Source organism: Strongylocentrotus purpuratus, unplaced genomic scaffold (genome assembly GCF_000002235.5).
Source record: "Strongylocentrotus purpuratus isolate Spur 01 unplaced genomic scaffold, Spur_5.0 spur5_scaffold_20, whole genome shotgun sequence".
NCBI classification, from domain to species: Eukaryota; Metazoa; Echinodermata; class Echinoidea; order Camarodonta; family Strongylocentrotidae; genus Strongylocentrotus; species Strongylocentrotus purpuratus.
Window position 1 is genome coordinate 28,410,637 of NW_022145606.1, and position 15,275 is coordinate 28,425,911.

Sequence of the window (15,275 nt, forward strand, 5' to 3'; positions counted from 1 at the left end):
TATCATGATTTATTATTATATTGTATACACGTTCAAAAAACTTGTTGTATTTTGTATAATAGAAATGTTGAATTGCTAAATTGTATTCTGATTTGTATGTTGAAGATGAAAAAAAAAATCAATTAAATAGTTTCTGATATAATTCTCATTGTATCAATTCCCAATGACATGTGTATGTTAAACAATTAGTTATCCCTGATATAACACAATTACGAATAGATATCTGCATTTTAAAGTATTTCATCATGCATTTAATCGACCACAACCTTTACCTAACTTTAAACCAAAATATGATCATAACCTAAACATTAAACCTTAATCTCGACATCAATACTATTCCTAAACATAACTTATACCCACTTGCGACCGTGACCATTACCAAAAACCAATTAGCGACCATCTCCCTAAATCTTAAATCTAAAAACCAATAGCGACCATAACCTTAGTGAAAACCAAATCGTGACCATATCTCTAAACCTTAAACCTATAATGTAACAGGGACCATATCACTAAACATAACTCGAAACCCAATAGGGTCCATAACCTTTAATCTAATATCGTCAATATCTTTGAACCTAAGTTAGAACCCCAAAGTTACCATGAAGACTACCCCTGACCTTTGACGGATTAAAGCCCACTGCAAGTATCGTGAGAGCAACTGGTTGATCACCTCGCTGGCTTATTCAATTATTAAATATACAGGGTAGTATGGCTAGCCCATAGCAGTATATTGTCGCAGAATAGAAATATGATCAACCCCTTACCGTGCAGACTAATTAAAACTTATATCATCATCATTCATAACACAAGATACGTTTATCTTTATAAAATTGGAATATTCTTGATATTACCTGCTCATACGATCGTAGATCCTGTTTGTGAAAGCTTTCCTAAAGGAAAAAGAGTATTACAGGATTTGTACCTATATGAAGGTGTTCAAGTAGAATTATTGCATTATTCTACGATAAGTAAAATGCTTGTAGTCCGTATGTTCATAAATGATTGCCCTTGTCATATTACGGGCTACTGAATCAATTAACGAAGCGCCGCTGCTTGTGCACTGATTTGGAGAGTGTTAGTTTGTGACAGTCCCATGGCAATGAACGAAACCATTATATTGATTAGCGCATGATCGAATTCTTATAAATGAATTCTGTCGCTGAGGGCTACAGTGATTAAAGTTATACTGCAACGTTGCCAATGGTTTAAGAGAATAACTTACATAATATTTGATCACCAAACCTAGTGTTCGGGGCCCTAATACAAAATATAACAAACCAAGAGAAGTAGCAAGTGGATGATATAATGGGGAATTCCATTTTATATGGTCCATCTCTTAGAAGGAATGATGATCAGTGTGATTAATTGGGACCTGTAGACTTTTGTCTTCTTCAAGATATATATATATTTTGTATGACTTTACACGTCATAAGATTTAACAACATAGATAAACACTAATGAAAATATAATGATCATATAAAATAAAAGTGAATAAACTGATACCTTAAAGAAGTATGTGTGTAACAGTAGTGTTAACTTTGGTAGAGTACATTCCAACCCTGTCTTCTGAAAGTAATTCTTCTCATCATTGTAAAATATTCCTGTGCAAACTCTGCATCTGCCAACCGACCGCAGCAGATTGCAATACGCCCTTCAATGACCTTTGAAATCAAGGTTTAAACAATCTAATAATCTTGCCAAGTTCTCAAAATTAATATTTCGATTTGTATGTCTGGGCACAATATTTACATATCCATATCATGATATTGTAGGCATGTGTTTGTTGACAGTTGGCAATTCACATGAATCATAATTATAATGTAAAGCATTTTTTCTTATTACAACAAACAAACACAGTTTTAGGGTAAAATATTGTCGGGGCAAGTAGTGGAATTTTTTTAGATTAAGATGGTGACATATATCATGTGATTCCTCCTGTCTGTGTATTGGATTGTGAGACTTAATGTTAAGGTTTGTGCAATAAATAAGCATTGGAGGACCATTCTTTTGTATTGTAGGTGTGCTGTGCATAGAACTGACAATAGAGTTACAGGTATAGAGAGAGACAGAAATAGGGAATAGAGAAGGGAGGACGGGAATGATAGAGAGAGAGGGAAAGAGAGAGAAAGATAGAAGGATAGAGAGAGAGAGAGAGAGAGAGAGAGAAAGAGGGTGGGGGCAAAGGTGAAAGAGAGAGAATAAAGAGTAAGATAGAGAGATAGAGAAAGGAGAAGAGAGGGATAGGAGGAGATAAAACAATATAGATTGAGGTCAAGATCGAGAGCGTAACAAATTAACCACACAGTACCCTGGCTGGCTCACAAACAAATTCAACATTTGTGGAGTGGCGGCAACTTTGAGTTGGTCCTCTACTTGATTAATGAGTTATGGATATCTATTATAATGATCGTATTGTGCATGTCTATTGTGTAGGCTCTATTGGTTTTTCCCTCTTTTCCCCTTCTCTTAACCCCCCCCCCCCCCTTACAACCTTCGCGAGGGACCAAAGACTAGGATCAATGACGTCAACATGTTTCATTGCAGGTATCGGCAATCATGATCGAATGCTCTCTTACTATAGTCATTATTCATTACAGTTTTAAAGGTAGGGTTCAGCGACAGGTGGAAATAATTTGTGAGCTTTTTTAAAATTAATTTCATGTTTGAGTGGGAGAGTATCGTATAAAAAATTGCCCTTGATAAAAGGATGGCTCTTTAAATACTCTCACATTTATAAAATAAGACAAGTAACAACCAAGGGTTATAAACCAGTTATACATCATACATGTTAGTGTAGTCCCATATACCAAAGTATATGTACAACGCATGTAACTACCAACAAGACTGAGTCAATATCTTATCATTTTGATTCCAAAGTCTCACAGCATATACCAATACGTTTGTCCTTCAAACTAGAAATGTGTATAGCTTCCACACAGTTTCTTTAATACACAATATAATAGCATTACCAGATTTCAACTTTATTTATATAAAGAAAACTGTTACCACGTGAGTGGGTGGTTGTTAATTTGTTTGTTTTGTTTAAGTTTGCTTTGTTTTGGTTTTTTTAAAGTCGGTTTGATTGTTGTGTTTTATTTTGTTTTTGTTCTGGGTTTTTTTGTTTCATTTATGAGGAGTGTTCATTTATATTGTGTGCGATGTTAAAAGAAGTAAGAAATTAAAGTAATTCAGGAAAATGTTGTTCTTGGGCAAACGACGTGATACGCCTATCCTCTAGGTCATCACAAGGGCAATGCAAGTAACGAAAATACGGATTATAATATATCGATTACTGTTCTCATTGCATGTTAAAGTACATTGTGTTCTTTCATCGTTGGTTGCTGTAGTCGATTGTTCATTAAAAAAAATCAATGATATCAGTGGCAATTGTTAATTCACCTCCTTGAGGGTGATTCTAGTATTCTGTAAAAAAGATGGAAGAGGGATAACCGGGGGGAAACCCTCCTCCCACCCCCGGCCGAATAAGATTAATATTTGTTGATAGCAACCGTCGATGTCATGAAAGAATGGAAGGACCAACGCGACTAGTATGGCACAAAGCCCGCGAATATGGCTCTAAGCCCCTGCAAGCAAAATAAGTGGCAAATGTTTGTAACGATGCCAGGAAACTGATGGGTTGGTTCTATTCTAAAGTCTGTGGACGGAAAACAAATTATGAAGCTCACGATTGTTTTAATTTCTAGAGGACCTATACAACTTGTTTATTCATTGTATGTTGGATAGTTCCCCGAAGGAGGCACTTGCAAACATGGAAATTAATTAAATATTTGTACACGACAAACTAGATAGTTGTCCGTGTGTACGTCGCAATCCGAAACAATTGAGATTTTCATAGAGTTGGTTATCTCAGATTTCAAAGTCTCTTATTATTGGTCCAATGTACTTCAAATTTTCGCCATTATGTTTCGCTTGTTTTTCTACTTCATACAAATAACCTCATAACTAAGGTTGGATTGCCTTTAATTCACATATATACTTCACTCACCCCGCCAAACTTGTACAATGTTTTTGTTCAGTCTGTCGGTGTGCTTTCGGTCTGGTCAGTGTAACTACCCCTGTCCCCCTCCCCTACCCTCCCGGCCCGCCCCTGCCCCTACCATCTCTCTCTCTCTCTCTCTCTTTCTCTTTGTTTTCATCGCCCGCTGTTTCTTTCAATCTAGCAACCCAGGTATTGTGGGGTATTACAATGACAATGCGATCAATCAAACATTTTCGTTGAGAAAATGTCACAATCATACATTCACCAAACATAATTCCAATATCTGTTTGAAACAAGTCTATTCCGTCATCAAAAACTAAAAATATGGAAGTTTATGAAATTCTTTGTACACACCCACAACAAAAAGTGAGTCACCCTTACTCAAATTGATGAGTCACTGGTTTGTCCGTACAGCGAAACACTTGAAGGATCATGTGAGTCACTATGACTCGATACAAATGAGTCTTATTTATCTAAGAGACTCATTTGTATCGAGTCATAGTGACTCACATGATCCTTCAAGTGTTTCGCTGTACGGACAAACCAGTGACTCATCAATTTGAGTAAGGGTGACTCACTTTTTGTTGTGGGTGCATCATGACATAGACCCCCCTACTCCCTAGGCCTATCACACACATACCATACCATGCCAGAGTCACTGTCCACATTTGCAATGGAAAATATATCCTAAAATATCACATTTTAGCGATGTAATCGGTGGTCCCGCTACCCGAATCTGAAAAATCTACTTCGTACGCACTAAATTAAGCCTTAACTTGAGATTTATTTGTCACCCATACTGTCACGAAACAATCTTGAATTAATTCGTTTTACATCAAATAACAAGGATAGGAGTTTCGTTGTATAAAACAATGATGCAAGATCATGCATGTTTTCATTCGACACGGCTTCGTGCGATACAGTAGAATCTATACACTATGAACATGACTGACAATGAGAGCGGACAAAATATACATTTCCTCAGGTAGACAAAGGAACATCCCTTCACAGCTATTATGTAAAAAAGTGAATATGCATGTGACACCTGTTCTACACATTTTTACATAATAGCAGTAAGGGATGTTCCTTTGTCTACCTGAGGAACTGTATATTTTGTCCGCTCTCATTGTCAGTCTTGTTCATAGTGATAGTTAAGTTACACACAGCCTCATCAACTCGAGTGCGGATATCGTAAAATGAACGCATGCATCATTTGTATAATAATCAGAAGATTCAGCCCACGAATCCAGTCATAAAAATCATCGTTTAAAACCATATGAATAATTATGCGTACCAATTTTTCACTAGCTGCAGTCAAAACTCTTCTGAATCCAAGATATAAGATGGCGAACGTCGCGTCGTCGATCGGGAATTCAAATATGGCTCGAGAATGCGCATTTTGGATGACGTCACGAAAGCATGCGCGCGCATGCATACAGCCTCACTTTCAAGTTGACTCACTTTTTTCTTCTAAAATGCTGTTATGTCGATCTTGACTCATTTTTTACGACCATGTGAGTCAGTCGAAGCATTTTGCAAATGCGTCAGCTCATGATTGACACACTGGTGAAATATAAATGAGTCAATAGAGACTCATTGGTTGTTACTAATGAGTCAATTTACACCTGACTCACGAAAATTATGCTTAAATGTGTCAAATGACTCACTTTTTGTTGTGGGTGCAGAGAGAACTGGAGAGGAGCTCGCCAAACACGTCACAGTGTTGACAATTCGTGTTTCATTGATTACAATTTCAAATATTTATAGCTCTTCTATTCTTAATCGAATATTGTTCAAATGCCACTTATTTGTTTCTCTCATTCGTCTGCTGAAATTAAACCCAAGATAATTGTATATGTATGAAAAACTGTGTTCATGTGGCACATGCACATTGCTTTACAATGTTAGGTTTTGGAATCAACAAAAGGATAAGAAATTGGCCCAGTCTTACTAAAAAGTCACTTGCACTGTTAATACAAATGTATAGGGTACATTATTAAGAGCATACACAAACATGTCGTATGAAAGTTGGGTCCACAAACTTTACTTGTTACTCGTCATATTTCGAATGAGCGGGCGTTTTGAAGACCCATCCTTTTTAGGTATATTTTCGAATATTACTCTTCAACACTAACATATCAAATTAAAAAAGCTCACCAATCATACGTCACCCATTCCCAGCACTCAATCTTCCTTTCAATTAATGCAACGTTTACAATTCAGTAAAGGGTATTTGTGTTTTTGTTGTTGTTATTTGACTTTATTTCACACAAAAAGACCAAATATTCAAGGAAGCATCGTTAACACTATGTAAATTAAACCACTGACCTCCGAATTTGCGTATTACCTATATAAACCACACTGTGCCAGCAAGGCAATGTGCTCAAGATTTCGATTATTCTATATAAAATTTTCAGATAATCATATAAATATATAAAGATGAATAAAGTTGCTGAGCTGTTTGTGACAATATCATGCATACTTCAAATTTAAAATAAAAAATCGATCAAATATATTTGACTTGACTTAAGCCGTCCACACCATCACTGGGATGTATGATGGCTTCTGTTTCACTATGGCTTGCCACACCTTCCTGTCTTCTGTTAACCTTGTAGCTTTAGTCAGGGAGTCAACTTGTCTGTTTTTGCAGTCCGCCTTGATGCAGTCTGTCCATCTCTTAGCTGGTCTTCCCCTTGGGCGTTTGCCATGTATATTTCCATTGAGAAGGATGTGGGGGTATCTTTTTGAATTCATTCGGTTGATATGTCCAAAGTATCTCAGTCTTTTTGTGGCAACCCTGTCGATGATAGTTTCTTCCATATTCAGTTGTGTTCGTATGTGTGTGTTCCTTAGCCTGTCAAATCTGGTCACACCCATGATTCTCCTGAGGCATGCCATCTCAAAAGTGTGAAGTCTATTTTCATCTACCTTCTTTAATGTCCATGTTTCTGCACCATATAACAGAATAGACAACACCAGGACTTTGTACAGATCTACCTTTGTTGAGCAGCGTATATCTTGTGATGCCCAGATTTTCTTGAGTGCTTGGAATGCTCCTATTGCCTTTCCAATGCGGTGCTTTACCTCTTCCGAGCAGGATCCTGTCTGGCTTATTGTTCCTCCCAGGTACGTGAACTTATCTACTTGTTTTAGCTGTTCTCCTCCAACGTTTATATTCAATAGTTGAGGCTGTTTGCTTATGGCTTGTACTTCTGTTTTGGTAATGTTTATTTTCAGTCCAAAGTTTGAGCTGCTCTGATGTACTAGGTCAACTATTGTTTGGAGGTCTCTGTCATTGTCAGCTATAAGGACTATGTCATCCGCAAATCTTAGATTGTTGATTAGCTGTCCCTGTACTCTTACGCCGATCTTGGTGTCATGTATAGCGTAAAGCATCACAGCTTCGAGTAAGATGTTAAAAAGTTGTGGGGACAGGGCACATCCTTGGCGTACCCCAACTGTGGTTTTAAACCAGTCGGTCAATTCACCATTCACTCTGACTGCACTGCTTGATTGTTGGTAGAGTGCTTGAAGTAGGTGTATGTATTTTGATGAATATCCAAAGAAGTTCATTGCTTTCCACAGCCCTTCCTGCCAGACTGAGTCAAATGCCTTTTCGTAATCGATGAAGCAGCATAGGAGACTTTGATTTCTTTCAAGGCGCTTTTCCATTATCTGTCTGAGGGTGAACAGTTGATCCATAGTGGAACGTCCTGGTCGGAATCCAGCTTGTGCTTCGGACAGCACTTCTTCTGTTTTCTTCATGATCCTTCGCTGGAGGATGATACTGAATACTTTCCCTGCATGGCTTAGCAGGCTAATACCCCTGTAGTTTCCACAGTTGAGTTTGTCTTTTTTCTTGTAGATTGGTGTTATTATGGCTTTTCCCCAGTCAGCCGGAAAACTTTCTTCCCGCCATATTATGTTGCACAATTTGTGAAGTATGGTGATTCCTGTTGGCCCAGTAGCTTTGAGTTCCTCTCCTGTGATGCTGTCAAATCCAGGTGCTTTCTCTTCTGCGAGTTTTCGTACAGCAAATTCTACTTCATCTCGCAGAATGTCTGGAACCGGTTCGAGGCTGGCCATCTGAGGTATGTTAGTAGCTTCTCCATTTGTTTGGTTCTGGTGATTGTACAGTTCCTCAAAGCTTTCTTTCCATCTCTCTTTAACATCTTTCATCTCGGTAAGGATTTCTCCATCTTTGCTTTTCACTGCCTGCATTCTGATGCTAGATTTCTTAGTGATTTGTTTGATTGTTGTGTAGACTGCCTTGGATTTGTTAGCCTGACGTGAGGTTTCCACTTTTTTGCATAGATCTTGTATCCATTTGTCTTTGCAGCCTTTTGTTTTCCTTCGTATTTCTCTGTTAAGGAAGTTGTATCTCGGTCTTTTGTTTGGGTCTCTTTGTTTGTCTTGTTTCGCTTCCTTTCTCTCATCACTCAGTCGGAGGACTTCCTCACTTATCCAGGGTTCTTGTTGTTTGGATTTTTTAAGTCCCAATACTTTCTGTGAGGTTTCATTAATGGCTGTTTTTACTTCTTTCCATAGGTTTTCCACATCTGTGTCATCTTCCCCCAGCAGAGGGCCAAACTTTCCTCCTATTTCAATTTCATAATCTGTCCTGGTTTTGGGGTCTTTGAGTCTAAAGACATCATACCGCTTCAGGTACTGCGGTCTAGGTTTTGCTTTGAGCTTGAGGCGTAGGTTGGTTATAATTAACTGATGGTCTGATCCTACATCAGCACTTGGAAAGCTTCTTGCATTACTAATTGAGTTTTTCCAATTTTTGTTGATCATAATAAAATCAATTTTATTATGGGTGTTTTGGTCTGGTGATTCCCACGTCCACTGGCGGCTTCCTTTGCTTTGTTTGTATAGCGTGTTAGTGATGATCAGGTCGTTTGCTGCACAGAAATTAAGAAGTTTTTCTCCCCTGGGATTGGCCTCCCCAAGTCCATATTGACCTATAACCTGGTTCCATTGCTTGGAGTCTGATCCTACCTTCGCATTTAGGTCGCCCATTACTATAAGAATGTCTTTTCTTGGAGCTTTCTCTATCGTTGCTTGTAGTAGGTTGTAGAATTCCTCAATTTCCTCTTCACTGTTGGCTGTGTTTGGAGCGTAGACCTGTATTATGGTCAATGATCCTGTTTGTATTTCAAATCTTGCTGATATAATTCTTGGTGAGATGGGGTTGTAACCAAGAAGTGCATTTTGGGCGGTTTTGTTAAGAATCAATGCAACTCCTTCTCTATGAATTTTATCTTTCCCCGAGCATAGGATTCTGTGTCCATCATGGGTGAAGTCTCCCATGTCTGTCCAGTGGGTTTCTGCAATGCCGATGATTTCCCAGCGAAATCCTTTTAGTTGATGTAGTAGTATGTCTAAGCTTCCAGCTTGGAGCAGTGTACGCACATTCCATGTGCCAATTCCAATCTGTTTTTTTGTTGTTAGTAGTGGTGCTTTCTTTGTCGGTGGTTCTTCAGTAGCAACTCCCCCGTTAGGCTTTCGAGCTGTTGCGTCATAATTCACTGCTTCTTGCAGGACCACGGGCTGAGTTGGCAGGTTAGTAAAGGCAGGGGCTTTAACCCTGGTGCTGTTTGTGTGTACTTCCATTGTGAAACAGTTTCGCTCATGTTGTAAGCTAGGTGGACGAGACACTCCTCTCCTAGCCATAAAAAATATATTTATTTTGATCGAATTAATACGTTTCATAATACAGGTTGTTTTCTTTTTAGATCTTGAACACTGAGGGTAGATTTTACAACCGATTTGATGTTTCATGAAACCAGGAAAAACAGCAATCGATACAAAGAAATTGTGTGTTTCAATAATTCCAGCAAATGCATAAATCAACATTATTAGGAGGATGACAAAGGTGTATAATTAAATATGCAACTATAACAACTTACTGTGACATCATATGCAATTGATTGGTCAAACCCAGTCACGTGTGCGCTTCAATAAGTTCGACTATCCGGTATTCGTATTTTTATATTTTTGAACTCGTTTATTTTTCAGATTATATTGTGGGAAACGTGAAAATCATGCAAATCAATTCGAAAAATGACAATCATAAATGCAAGTACATAGACTCAAATAACGCGTATAAGCAGTCATTCTTCAGGAACAAATTCGTCATTGACAACTAACAAATAGGTGTGGTAACCACAGGGTAAATGATTAATTATCAATCTATCAGTCGCAACCCCAACAAAATTATCCCTACCCCAAAATAATGTAAACTATGACATTAATATCTTCACAGTACATGCATATAATAATAAACGTTTTAGGGTTTTCTCATACCACATTATATATACTGAAAGCGTCTTAAAAGTATAATAATGAACATTACTTTAGTTAATTCTCCAATTAAACAATTGTTGCAATTGAAATTGGACTCTAATCCGGTCTCTCTCAGCTAATCACTCTGCATCTACAGCTACAAACACATCCTCTAGCTCCTCAGATCACAAAAACTGACCTGGCACGAAAAGTCCGATGATCTTAGAATGATTGACCAATTGAAATATTGACCAGAAGTCCATGACAGTTTACCTCACAATCAATATCTACAAATATAAATCATTAAAATGTTTTTACAATGTATAGATAATGATAACTCATTGAATTTCTTATACAAACAATAAAGTATTCCCAAACGGCAAAATCGTTATACAAACGATACCTGCACCAAATAGTGCACATTGAATATGCAGTACTAGGGAGTTGGAACGGGAAAAAAACTTAACCTTCACCACATTCTAGCATTCTGGTATAACATTCCTATAATTACCACACAAATATGAAATGTACCACTATTGTAAATGCCAGCTGTTAGCACAAATATATATCACGTTTTGTCTAATTGGATGTAATTCTGAAATAAAACCACAACTTAAACATAAACAGTTAAATCTAAAATCGAATAATCTCTTGTCCAGAAATCATTTTGATCTTTATTTTCTGAACGACATCTTTTCTTCCAAATAACAATAAACATTTAATAGAAATGTATTTAAAACCTTTAACTTTAGTTCAAACATCAATGTTTTCTACAACTAACAATTAAGGAAAACAACTAACTTTTCCCCAGATAAACATGTGAAACACAACACTAGGGCAAAACTCAGAAAACACGCCCTTGGACACATAATATTACCAAAGCGTTAAAAGATTCACTGTGTGCATGATATGTACATTGCCAGATCAGGTGGATTTTTACCTGCGTGTTAACCTGTACCTACCACCACTACTCTTATCGAAATATCCTTCCTCTCCCGGTTTGAACACAGTAACCCTCTGAATTAACACAAAATAAGTATTAAACATTTATAGAAACCTTATCAACTCATTTGAACAAAATATATACAGCGTTTGTCAAATATCAATTCTTCCTTTCTTCGGAAACAGAAATAGATGATATTACCATTTTAAGTTTTAAAAAAATAATGTGATTTTATCACAAAATTGAATTTTATCCAAAAACATTATTTTCCATCTACTAAAATGGGGGAGGTGTCTTTTTATGTAAAGTTCGAGAAATGTACAAGAAAAATATATTGTGCATAGGAGAGACTTACATCTCTTTTCGGTGAAAAGTTATAGCAACCCAAAGTTATTGATTTGATTTTCCCAAAAAAAGATATTGTTGCCCTTACGTTTATTAATTGTATGAAAATAAGTATCTGTATTAGTGTAGTGAGGATGTGTTTGATGAGTTTGAATCGAGTGTTAAAGATTAATGTGAAGTAAAACCTCAAATCATTATGGATTTGGTGTCTCATGATAGATAACAAAAATACCTTTAAGTTGATATCAATTGCATTGTTATGGTAGTGTGTTGAATATAAATTTTGAGCCGAATATTTTGTTTTCTTTTTTTTTACCTCATCGTTTATTAATTGAATAATAATACGTACATCAGAGACACAAAATTATCTCGATTCCAAAAAAAACAACATGAATTATACTTATATCACAAAAGGAATTATACTTTTTTGTTTAACATAATCAACATTTTTTTTTCACATTTGCCCTCCATAATATTTCCTTTAAGTAAATGTCGAATATATTTGTAAAATTGCCTTTTCTTTTTTGTGTAAATATTTTTTTGTTTGCCTCATCAGAGGATTTATTGATTATATATACATGGTTACATTCAAAGATACAATACTACAAATAAAATTTACATAATCGCAAATACATTATTATTGTCATAACAGAGAATTGAAATTAAGTTTTGCTTTGCAAAGCAATTGAATCATAATTAACAAACAAATTATACTGATAGTTTTGATTCCCTTTCTTTTGTTTTTCTTTTTTTTTTCTTTTCTTTTCTTTTCTTAAATAACACCCAACAGTTATTTTGGTAAAAGCTTTCTGTTCATCTATAAGTTTGATTTACTTTCCATTCTTTTTGTAATTTCTCTATAGAGATTTTGTTTAGAAGCAACTTTTCTCTTGTCTATCCCAGTTATATTTCGTTGAACAATCAATTTATAAATGGTCCAAAATGATATTGTAAAGAATAATATACAATGACTTTCACAATCTATTTTGAGTAGGTGTTGGATATTGAGCGTCAGTATCCTTACTTTGTATATATCTCTTAATATTTCTTTGATATGTTTAATGAAGGGCTCAATTAGTTTGCATTCTATAAATGCGTGATTCATATCCTCTTTTATATTACATGTTGGGCATACATCGTCATTGGATATTCCCCATTTGAAAAGATTACTTCTTACTGGCAATAGGTTATACAGTAATTTCAAATTAAACTCTCGTAATTTGCTTTCTCTAATTTGAGCAAGATTACGCTTGAATACCTTAGACCAATCAATATCTACATTAAGTTTTTTTTACCCAATAAAGGCAACATGTGTTAGTTAATACAGTTCTCGAAGGAATGAGTTTATAGAAACGATTGCTACTTATATCAGTAACATGTTTTACCTTATTTGCCACCAACAGATATGGAACATTGTTTTCATGTTCTTGTCTAGTATAATCATGCATAAATTCTGCTTTTAAACTATTGACCCATACAGGAGGTATCGCTCGTTTAAGTCTTGCATAGTCAAACATTGCATTGCATTTTCGTTTGGAATGCACCTGCGATTTAATATATTCTGTTGACCGAAAGCCATCTCTCGTAAAAAGGTCTCCTAAAAATACTAGACCACTGTCATACCAGCCTTTATAAAAGAGCGACTGATTATCATACACCACATGTTTGTTGTGCCAAATAATCTGATCTGAAACTTTAACTAGTTCATGTATAGATACACAAACATCTTTCACTGTAGTGCAGTATCTAATCATTTCCCATGCCTTTAAGATTTCTACGTAAAATGACGGAATTTTCTTTTGAACTAGAATATCATTAAGTGTGGTTATATTATAAGAGCAGTTCGGCAGTAGCTTGATGCTTCCCAATAAGTTAAACCAGTAAGAAAAAAATGTTTTCCATGCTCCATTACTCTCATTGAAAAATCTACCTAACTATTTTTATACCGCCTTTACTGTAGTCTTCAATAAGAGAAACCCTTTTGATTTTTTCTGTTTTCCCACTCCAAATAAATTTGAATATAATGCCTTCTATCAACTTCAAAAAGTTTGGAGGGATGGAATCAACCATGATCAAGTGAGTAACTTGGCTAAGTGCTAGACTTTTCAGTACCGTGACTCTTCCAAAAATGGTTAAGCTTCCTTTTGTCCAGCTATCAAGAATTTTCCTCATTTTTATTAACTTCTGCTCCCAGTCCATCTTTAGAGCTTCATTATTATTAAAATATATGTAGTGACCTAAGTATCTTATAAGTTTGTGGGACCATTTCAGATCATGATTCTCTAAATTCCAACTTCTATCAGTGTCTCCTAGCCATATCATGGCTGTCTTTTCTTTATTTATTCTTGGACCTGCTACTTCGCCAAACTGATTCAGTTCATGTAACATTCCATTTAATGAAGTTTCATCCGGAACAAAAAATAATGTATCGTCGGCATATTGCAACAACTTTAGTTTAAGGTCATACTCGACCATTTCTATTGGTTTAATAATATTATTTTTTCTCACTTTGTTTGCCATGAGCTCGGCAGATAAGATAAGTGCTGACAATGGACGTCCTTGTCGTATGCCTCTTTCAACATCAAAACTTTTGGAAATCCAACCATTAACCAATACCGAACTTGAAATATTTTTATATAGGGCAGAGATCCATTTGCGAAATGACTCACCAAAGTTAAACTTTTCTAGACATGAGTTAAGAAATTGTATATCTAGGACATCGAATGCTTTAGAAAAATCTACTAGCATAATTGCTCCAGTTTGACCATTTTTAGTAAAATATTCAATGATGTCTTTTGTCAACCTTACATTACTGGCTGCCAGACGACCTTTTATATAACCTGTCTGATTTTCATGTACAATTTCCCCAATGACTTTCTGTACCCTTGCAGCTAAAACCGCTGCCATTATTTTATAGTCATAATTGAGCAAAGTGATTGGTCTCCAGTTTTTTAAATCATGAGCATCACCTTTCTTGAATAACAATGTGATGAGCCCTTTCTTTTGTGTGTCTGACATAACTCCTGTTGAATAACACTCATTCAACGCTTCAACCACCAATGTTTTTACCTATGGCCAAAACAACTGATAGAATTCAACAGAGATTCCGTCTGATCCCGGTGTCTTGTTTTTCTGCATTGCAAATACTGCACGTTTACATTCCTCTTCGGTAATTAATCCATCACACAATTCTTTGTTTTCGTTAGATAATGGATTAATGTTTTGAAAACCAATATAATTGCTCATATTCTTGGTATCATGCTTTTCTTCTATATACAAATTGGAATAGTACTTTACAACCTCTTCCCTAATCTCTTCATTTTTGCTAACGATTCGACTATCATTTCCACGTTTTAATTGTGAAATTTCCTTTTTCTTTGCATTACTCTTTTCTAAACCCCAAAAATACTTGGTACTTTTCTCTCCTTCTTCCATCCACCTAATACGAGCTCTGATTCCAGCTCCTCTAGATTCATGTCTATAAATCTTCTCTAACTTCTCCTTTGTGTCGGTGTACTCTTTTTCTATTTCTTTATCAGGTACACTGACATCAATTTGTTTTTCAAGATCACACAATATCTTGTCTAATGAAAATTTATAATTTTTCCTATCGAGTGCTTTTGTTCTACAGAATTGTTGTGAAAATTCACGAATTCTAATCTTGAACATTTCCAACCTTTTTGTAAGGAAGGGTATTCA